Source organism: Lichenostomus cassidix, chromosome 1Aa (assembly GCF_008360975.1).
Source record: "Lichenostomus cassidix isolate B80296 chromosome 1Aa, HeHo_3.0, whole genome shotgun sequence".
Classification (NCBI taxonomy): Eukaryota; Metazoa; Chordata; class Aves; order Passeriformes; family Meliphagidae; genus Lichenostomus; species Lichenostomus cassidix.
Genome location: NC_139480.1, coordinates 40,889,174 through 40,899,438, shown reverse-complemented (window position 1 = coordinate 40,899,438; position 10,265 = coordinate 40,889,174). Strand labels below are relative to the sequence as shown.

At 35.9% G+C, this 10,265-nt stretch overlaps 1 long non-coding RNA gene across 1 annotated transcript; it reads right to left on the bottom strand.

Annotated features, from left to right (window-relative positions):
• Window positions 1-7,928: 7,928 nt before the first annotated feature.
• LOC146443509 (uncharacterized) lies at window positions 7,929-8,829 on the bottom strand. Its single transcript, XR_014856054.1, has 3 exons — window positions 8,740-8,829; window positions 8,094-8,227; window positions 7,929-8,013 (listed from the first exon to the last, which is right to left on the bottom strand). It is a non-coding gene; the product is annotated as an uncharacterized LOC146443509 (long non-coding RNA).
• Window positions 8,830-10,265: the final 1,436 nt, after the last annotated feature.

Below are 10,265 nucleotides of genomic sequence, written 5' to 3'. Positions count from 1 at the left end.
GTGAGATTTAAGAAGAATGCCTTGAGAGGAAGCTTGTTTCCTTCCCCCCACTTGAAGAAGATATGGGGTTTTCTATTGATTTGTACCAATGTAATTATTTAGAACGAATTCTAACTACTAGCAAGTAACCTAAAGATAACAGTTGTAGTACGGACAGGGATGAAGCATTGCAACTTTTTCATCTGGCTATAAAATTACTTCAGTTCTTTTTAAATTTAGCTTTGGAAATAGTTATGAACTAGAAGGCCACCATGTATTTCAAGTACATAATCTAGTCTGCTAAAAACATAACCAAATTTTATACTTTGTCATTAATTCTTGATGCAGATATGCCTAGAGTAAGTGTTAAAATGTGAAACTTCTGGTTTATTTTATCCATATTTTCAGTATAGCTTAATAAGTAAATGGGTTTCGTAATTGTTTTATAGAAAGATTAATACACACCTTATTTTCTAGAACAAGATTAAGAGCATAATAAAAGAGGAAAAAGGTGAACTTTTTGCTCACTGGTAGAGCATGGGAAACCGAAAAGTCCTTGACTTAGGGTGAGCACTGCTGAGTAACAACAAAAGATCAGTGCCTCATCAGCATTATTCTCATGCTAAAATCAAACCACAGCATTGTACTAGCTACTGGGAAGAATATTAACTCTATCCCAGGTGAAATCAGGACAGCAGTTCTGGTACCTCAGCTTTTATGTTAACTTCCAGTCTTATAAATTGGGGCACCTCTGTGGCTGGGTATCACCACCATAGAATGAGGGAGAATAAAAACAGCATTCAATACTTAAATGAACTTTCTTAAATGATCCACAAATGTGAAAATTCATCAGACTAGTTTCTTGCTCTACAGCCCAGGAATAGTGCTCAAAATTATATTGAAAGGGGATTAGTTTTGCACTGTTTACTCTGTTATGACACTTCTGCCAGAACATATCTGTGAAAGAAAGTATGTTTTACCACCTGAAATGGACTCCTACCTCTTAGTCTCATAAAAATTTTAAAAGTGGATACCTGTGCTATATAATTGTGGATACTTTCAGTTCTGGTCTCTGGGGAACATTCTGCTCCATCCATTGCCAAATTTACCATAATGAAATCTGTGCAAATGAAATATTTGATAGAAAGCAAAACACATTTCCGTGCCTTGCTGTAGTGAATATTAAGAAAAAAACGTTTTGAGTGTGACTTTTCTCAGGCGGTGAATCTATTAGACATGTGTTCTGGCTTTTTTCCACCTGATTGCTGAAGAGGTTCCACAGCAATAGATAATTTGGTACTGGGAACCCAGATGTTACCAGTAGGTCTGCAGAAATGACTGAGCTGTGGCCTATGGGGTGACAGACCCACATGACTGCTCCTCAGTTTGATGTCTGCTTGGATTAAAGTGGAAAGAAGATACAAGAGCCCAGCTAACCATAAACCTACTTAGATTTTTTGTGTTATGGATGAAAAAGTCACTCTCTGGATTTCCAAGTGGAGCTATGCTTATATTGATATTGACTCCTGCTGTACTAATGAAGAAAGAAACTAATATTTATTTTGTATGGTCGAGTTGATTAAGAAATGCAAACCTTGAATCTTTTCTTGGGGGTATTGATATGTTTGCTAGCTCATTATGAAGAATATGCTACAAATACAGCCTAGGTGTTAGAACTACAGATGTTAATGTTATTAATTAATAGTAGAACATTTTTCATTGCATCGAAGAACAGAGACAGTTTTCCCAATGGTAAGCTGTTCTGAAGAACTGACAGATTTGTAATCATTCTTGTTTCTAAATATTGAAGACATTTGCAAACCTGTACCAGAAATATGCTGGGGAAATTACCTCGGGCAATATTTCATGTTTAACATTTAAAAGTCATTAGAACAATGGAAACTCATTATGTATTTTAATACATATATGTCTCTATTGGGAAGACAGGTGTAAATTGATCCTGAAATTTTGCACATTTTTATCATTAAAATGGAGTTACACATTGCACAATACTGTTATGTCTGATATTTCAGAACACTGAACTGACAGCAGCTGTCAGGAAAGAATGCCTGGCTGCCATGTGATGTACACAATACCTGCTAGCAGGCTAACTTGGAATTCCAGCTCAGCAATGTACTCGAAACGTGTGCTGAACTCTAAATGTCACTGGAATTAATAGGCTTCAGAAATGAGTTCAACCTGAAGCAAATAGTTTTTTACTATATTGAGTCATTGTCTACATAGGTGTTATTTCATTGAGTGAAAAAAAAAAAATAGCTAGGAAGGTTGATTCTGTAAGAATTTCTGTAATCTCAAGCTCCAAACTTTGCTGAGTGGCATATAAAGTGAATATCAATGATACTCCTTCCTTGTCACTGTAGCAAATAATGGGGTTTTGAGAATAGTCACGATTTTAGAAATTTATGGCTGAGATTCTATAAGCTCTGAAACAACAGTTTGTAGTTCAGCTTTTCCCTTCTGCAAGCAAATCAGTGTTATCTAGTGTTGCTGATTTAACTCAGTAGTCCTTGTTATTAAGTGGTACCACCTTAATAGCTTTTCCTATAAGATATCTAGAATTTGTGTACTCAGGTTTTTATTTTGCTTGGCAATTTTTCATCTAAAATAAATAAAATTTCATGTGCCCTTTTTCAGTCATACTAGGAATAGCTTAGAAAAATCTTTGGAACTGTGGAACAGAAGTATGTATTTATTAACATACAAACTGCTCAAAAATATTGAAGATGCCAGTGACAGGGAGAGCATTGCTTTTATTATAGCTTTGAATAATATCTCCCAATTTGGAAAGAAAAACAATGAATTCAATAATTATTCTGAGAGCATTGCAAATGAAGATTCCAAGAATTAAATATTTCTAAGCAACTTCATAGTAATTTCTGCTAATACTACTTGCATTAATTCCTATCATATGTGTAAGGAGATGGCTGTTTACATTCTATTTGTTTTAAGTATTAAATCACAAGAAGTGTTATGGTTGTTTTTTTCATCATCAGTCTTAAAGAATATAATTTGCTCATTCTCTCTTGTTGCAGGTTGCTGTTGTTAGGGATTCATTTTCAAATTATCTCAATACTTTTCTTAGATGAATACCTACTTCTACTTATATATAAATACAATTACAGTTTATCATTGACTTTTGAATCTCTGTGCATTCATTAATCCTGCACATCGTTTAAGCAATGATGTGACTTGAATATTAATAAAATAAGCTTTCAGGATTCAGTATCTCTGTACACATATTTTGGAGGGTGTTTGTTTCTGATATAAGTTATTTTTCATGAGTCAGAATTGTCATTTTATTGGTATTCCTGTGTAAGGGATTAATTTTCAAGAGGAGCAATTGGATTCAACGGAAAGGCACAGTTATAAAGGCAGAGATGGAAAGCCATCACTATGGCGATGGGGGTGAACTGTCATATGTCTCATTTTCAGTGTGTCTTGCACTGGCATGGGTTTGAATGCAGGTGAATGGAGCCAGACAGTATTTGATACTAATGACCTTTCACTTAATTGAATGACTCCTGAGCCATCCACTGGAAGTGGGAAGAGAAACCATGTTCAGCTCCCCAGCCTTGTCAAATGTGACTGAGGATGTTAGGGCACAACACTGATCAATAGAGACTACCAATTCTTTCACAAGGAGGGGAACTATCTAGGGAAGGAATTAATGCAGAAAATTCTTTTAAAGTATTACAGAAGCATCCTATAGACAGAATTAAGTAATTCTTTACTGCTAGATCTTCACTTATCTCCTCATTCCTGCTGAAACCTTACAAATTCAAAGCTTTGGAAAAACATCATGAATTTTCTGTACTATGGCTAGAGTGTGTTTAATCTAGCAATTATTTTTGGTATTCATACTAACAGAAAAAAAATCATGATTGGAATAAATTTAATCAGCTCATGCTTCATGTGCATTCAAAACTAAAAAGACACAGTCAGGTTTTGGAATTAGATACAAAGTTGATACTCTCTTGGAAAAAAAATTTAATCTCTGTGAACTATTAGATCCTCTGTGGTTGCACATAAATAACTGCAATTTTGGTACTTACTAGGTATAACATTTCATAATACTGGAGAAACACTGGAAGTTATGAAGATTCTCAGGCCAGGATAATTGGCCTGTCATGTGTTCTTATTTTGGCATTCACCCTTACCTAACAAGCCAGTGTAGCAGGGCATGATGTGCTGTCAAGTTGATTTGACAAGCCTGGGAAATTTCAAAGACAGTACCTTTCTGCATAAGATTTTTTATTTATTACTACACTTCCAAGGAATTTTTAAAATACGCTCATTACCCTTTTTGCATAGTCCATTTGAGTTAGTGAGCACAGCAACATCTCAATATTTGTTTCCAGCAGACTGGAGCTGGCAGCATACAGGGAACTACTGGGAGCAAATAGCACAGGATCCATGACTGATTTCTCTTTACTTCCTTGACTCTGTATATTTAGTTTGCATAATAATGCCTTATGGCCTTGAACTTTGTTAAGTCATCTGACTGTTACAATAATACACTAAAAATACTAATTATGGAGAATTTTTTTCAGTTTGAAACTTGATTTTTTTCAAACTTTGGCAGAGAACTTGGAGACAGCACCTATGTCTTCCTCGTGATAAATCACACATTTGAAAGCAAAAATACTTTTATTTGCTGCTAAATATCCTTCTTGCAAGATTAAATGACAGTAACGGATACAAGCAAATATATTCTTCTATCCCTTGACAGACAGAACTAAAAAAAAATCCCACTAGACTTGTATTTAATTATAGATCATGATGGAAGGCTAGTGCAAATTCCTATATTATTAGCCAAACAAAAATGCATTGTAGAGTTCCCACAGTTTCTGCTGAAGCAATCTGTATGTTACTGTTGAATGAGGTATTACTATTAATAGGGAATTATAGGAATGTAGCTATATCTAATCTCAGGCCTTCCTTATCTATTGATGAAGCAAGGTAGTAGGGTTCCTTGTATGGACTGGGAATCTCCTGGATGACCACAACATAGTGTTTAAGATGTGTGAAGGAATCTGATGCTGTCTTGAAGCATCAGATCTAGTCTGTATTCACTAGGCTGGAAATGACCTCTGAGATCATTGAGTCCAACCTAGAACACCACCTTGTCAGCTAAACCATGGCACTGAGTGTCACATGCAATCTTTTCTTAAACACCTCTAGGGAGAGTGACTCCACAACCTCCCTGGGCAGCCCATTCCAATGCCCATCACCTTTTCTGTGAAGAACATCTTCCTAATGTCCAACCTAAACCTCCTCTGGCACAGCTTATGACTGTGTCCTCTTGGCCTATTGCTGGTTGCCTTGGAGAAGGGACAGATCTTAACTGTCTACAACTTCCTTTCAGGGAGTTGCAGAGAGTGATAAGGTTTTCCCTGAGCATTCTTTCCTCCAGGCTAAACCACCCAGCTCCCTTAGCTGCTCCTTGAAAAACTTATGTTCCACATCCTTCAGTATGGTTACCACAGTCAGACGCAATCAGTCTGATGTTGTTTCAGTAGTTGATCTGGGTGGGCATTATGTAGACCCATAGAATATCTCAAGTTGGAAGAGACCCATAAGAATCTCCATAAGCGTAACTTCTGCTCCTCACAGCTTCCTAAAATCAAATCATATGACTAAATGCAGGTCCAGCTGCTCCTTGAACTCTAGCAGCATGAGTGCTGTGACCACTTTCCTGGGAGGTCTGTTCTAGTGCTGGACCACCCTGTCAGTGAAGAACTTCTTCCTAATGACAAATCTGAACATCCCCTGGTGCAGCATCATGTGAAGCTGTGCTGTGTATCTGTTTAGGTTCTCGCAAGTAAGAAAGTGCAGGGATGTTTTTTACCTATATTGTTGACTGGATATGAGCTGAAATGAGCTGATCTCAGTATTGCAGTTACAATAGAGCTGCTCTGGAGATGGCTTTGTCAGAAGTTTTGTCTTCCCCTGAAGTTTTCCCTGAGCTGTGCAGACAAAGAAAGGCCTGCATGTGTCAGAAAATGATTGTCCGAAAACCTAAGTTGCAATTAAAGAAAAAATTCTCATCTTTAAGATTTCCTGTCAGAGTGGTGATAGATTGTGCTTGGTAAGGTAGGATTAGGAATTTGTGTGTTACTAGTTCTGGATAATTGCATGCTGTGTTTTGAACTCACTTTAAATTCACTTCATGCCAGCATAACTGTGCAAAATGCGACAGAGTGGAACCAATCTGTCCTAGCTAATACCAGATCTCTAGATGTGTATCCATGTTTTAATGCATATTCTATGATTGCATCAATAGTTACTATATTTTTGTTTACCAGTGTAATAATTTATATAAATTTTAATAATTGCTTGCTCTTTGTTTTCATAGGACTCTAAAGTAAGAGAGAGAGGTAACTTTTAATACTAAAAAAAAAGCATTTCGGTAATAAAAAAAATGGAACTAATTTAAAAATTCAGGACATAGTTCATTTTTGTAGTGGATTTATTGCTCAATTGAAAAAAAATCCTGAAGCCCTCTGAACTTTTTTCCCCCAGGAAATTCTTTTTTCTAAAACAATATTGTGTCTGTCAATACAGAATCAGATAAATTGCTATGTTTCATAGCAAATGAGACTGAAAGGAAGTCAGCGAGTAACCCAAATGTTTTACTTTGTTAGATGTTTTCTCATATTGTTACTTTCCATTTCCTTTTATATCTTTTATAAATAGACATTTTTTTTTTGTTTAATAACACTAGATATCAGCTACTTTACTTATTATAAATCTCAATAGAAAATAGTGATAATCAGTGGTACACAAATACATCAGAACATATTTGTTTTAATGCTGATCAAAAATCCTTTGGAATTATCACAAAGTTTGTTTTGCTTCCTTTAATCCTCTTAGTTTCAATGGAGATTTTGTTCAGGCTTAATGATCTCAACTGCTGTGGTCATTTCAGCTGTGTTGCAGGAAGTGGGAAAGATTATAACCCTTATTCCTAGTTCTTAATTCTGTTTGAAATTTTTTTTTCTTTAAATCAGTCTTTTCTAAAACTTTGTACTCATCATGATTGAAAACAGGCAAGGATAATGGAAATTTCTGAATACTTGATTTTATTTGTCAAAAATAAACCAAAAGCCAAAGAATGCTGTTCTCCTGGTAAATATATTTGATATCAGTATTAGCTTAAGCTAATTAGGAAAATATGTTTCCAGAAAAATCAGTTTTCTTTCTTTCTTTGCATTGTCTGGTTGTACTCTGGTAAAAGCATATTATGCTATTAAATGTTGAATTTGGTCCCACTGCTCTAGGTGATACTATATCTATCACTTCATTACTTTTGCTGTAGATTTCATTAATGAGGTCAAGGGAGAGTCTTGTGTTATTGAGTGCCTCTTTATATGAATTAATTTTGGTAGGAATCTATTCTAATAATTTTTGCTATTGCTTGTGTGAATATGTTGCAGAGTGAATTAATTAAGAAAATTGGCCTATAATTACTGCTGTTACCCGAATCCTACCAGGTTTCAAAATTACAGAAATAATTATAGTCCTAAGAGAGTCAGGCAACTTCTCAAATGTTGCATTATACATGCTATACTAAATGCCATGGAAGACTTGACTAAAATATTAATGCATCTCAGCTGGAAATCCTAATGTGTCTTTCTGCAAAGAGCTTTGCTTATAGATAGAATTATTTTGCTTGAATTTTCAGAAAAGTCGGCAGTTGTGAAGGTCTGTGAGTTTGTTTTTTGCTGCTAAACTGAACCAGCTGATACCCACATAATACTGTTTTTCATAGTAAATACCTAGTATCGATTTAATTTGTGTTTTATTTTGTACAAGCTTCAAATACTTGAAGGAAACATCTGTGGAGGCATTTAAGTCAGGGGGAAGAGGAGAAAAGAACAGCTTCTTAGGAAATGACGTTTCTCAGAACAATAATTTCTTCAGCAATGTTGTCAATCTTAAGCATTATAACAGCCTGTACTCCACTATATGTATTGTCTTTTCTTTCATATTATCTTTCTTTCATTTTACTGCCTGTATTAAAAGAAAGCAAACGACATCTGACAAAATTATGTGAAGACTCCTGAGCTACCTTTAGACTTGCTGTGTTTGACCCTTTGGATGCTTGGGGACTTCTGTGTGGTGCAATCAACTTGTACTGCATTGAGGGTGCAGTTTCAGGTGCCACAGGACCAGGTTGCTTAGGAAGGGGGACGTGTGAGGCAGAAGACTGACTTGTCTGCTGCTTCTGGAGGAAGTAAAGTGGAGAGGGAGAGTGAAAAAAAGAGCCACAGAAAGTGCCTTTTCCACCCCAAGGTGGTTAGGTGGTTCAGACTGTTAGACTTCTGTCTTTTTTGTGGTTCCCAAAGTCAAATATTTTATAGAGCCTGTAAGTTCCTCTGCTGCAATGATTTTTTGTCTGTAAAACCCAAATGTGATCCTTACACTTGATTCCTAATTAAGGCCTTTTATCTGTGTGATAGAGAAAGTAGATATTTGAGTCGTGATCATCGTGGATCTTTTGCATATTAGAGGAAGTCTACAAGTGTAATTTACCTCCCCGTTTCTTGCATTGCCAGTCTTCACATGCTATTTTACATTTATGTTTCTTCTTTACCTGTTCAATTTCCTGAGACTTTGCAATAGAATCTTTTTGCCACCTGGCTCCTGACAAGCGCAGTCACCCATAGCCCATCTGACAGCCCAGTGTCTCAATGTGTTTCAGGGGGAAAAAGCAGACAAGCTGAAAACAGTTTTTACCCTACTGCCTTATAGCAACTTCATATGTCAGTGGTTCAGAAAGGAGATGATAGAGGATTTAGTGACAGTTGCAGTGCACAAGGGTCAAACTCTGCACTCTAAAAGCAAGCTGAGCCTTTTCTCTGTCTGGCTGTGACACAGCTCTAACTCACAAATAACTGGGGTTGAGGCTGAACGTAACAACATGCAGCAAGTGGTCAGAATTTCCTTATCCCCTGAGAACATCTAATTTTTGGAGTCCCCAGAGGCAAGGATCAAGTATCTCTCCAGATAATAGATGTGAACCAAAAAAAACCCCAAAAACCAAAACCAACCAACCAACAACAAAAAAAAAACCCAAAACAAACAACTGACTAAAAATCTAAATACTGACTAAAAAATCTAAATACTGAGAGAAACCAAAACACAAAATATATAGAGATCCCATTTCAGACACTCTTTTCCTTAATTTACTCGATAGTGCAAAGAGAAAGACTGCATATACAATTTGTCCTGTGTGCTTTTGGATGAATTGACAAGAAGAATGGCTCTTTGGCCCAAGTAATTTTACATTACTAGTCTATTAAGTTGCCCAAAGACCAGTCTTATTTTCTCCTCTAAGAAGCAGAGAAATAACATAATAAACTTTCTTTTCCCCATGCATGTGATGTCTTGTGGAATTGTGAGTAATCATGGTTCCTTCTGCTAATAAAGTGTACATATTTGATATGAGCCTATTTCCAGACATTACATAGTTTTGTTTATGTACTGATGCTAAGAAATTGGCATATTTCTGGTATAACCTTAGCAAAATGGGACATCTTATATTGTAATCAGTATTGAAATTTTGGGTATTACATTTGGATTCAACTTGCACATTGCTGAAAACACAGGAGTCCTATTTTCAGATATTTAAAAATGTTTAGGATATACTGCCAGCAGCACCATCAGCTTTGTTTTCCTAGAGTGACTGCATCTGTTTCTTTCCACTTACCCAGTCCTATGGCTTGGTATTAGAAACACTTGGATGTGTCTATCCTATCAAATTCTTCTAACTCTTAAGCATTTCTCCACCTAGGTTTGGGTCCCACTTAGGTGTAGACATGAAGCTGCCCAGATACAGAAAATTATGACTAAAATAAAAAAAAAAAAAAAAACAACCACTTTTTTCCAAGGTTAGATAAGAAAGAATGCTCATCTTCTTTGTCCTTTTCTGATGCTTTCTCTGGATGGTTTCATAGAAGATTCTTTGGTTTCAAAATCATCTTACCAAGAGACTTCATGGACAATCACTTTACAGAACTTCATATTCCGTGAGAAAGCACTAAAATTGCTACATAGAACTTCTGAGTGGTAACACTTCATCTGTCACAAAATCTCCCCATCATAAAGTTGCTTGTCTATTCTCATCCACTTTTTTATTTCCCAGTTTTTCACATTTTTTACCATTTTTTATTTTTCTGACTGCTTTTTTATTTCTTCATCAATGCTTATTAAGAAGTGACAGATCTTCTACCCCTTTTGTTTTTCCTCAAACATTTTAAAAT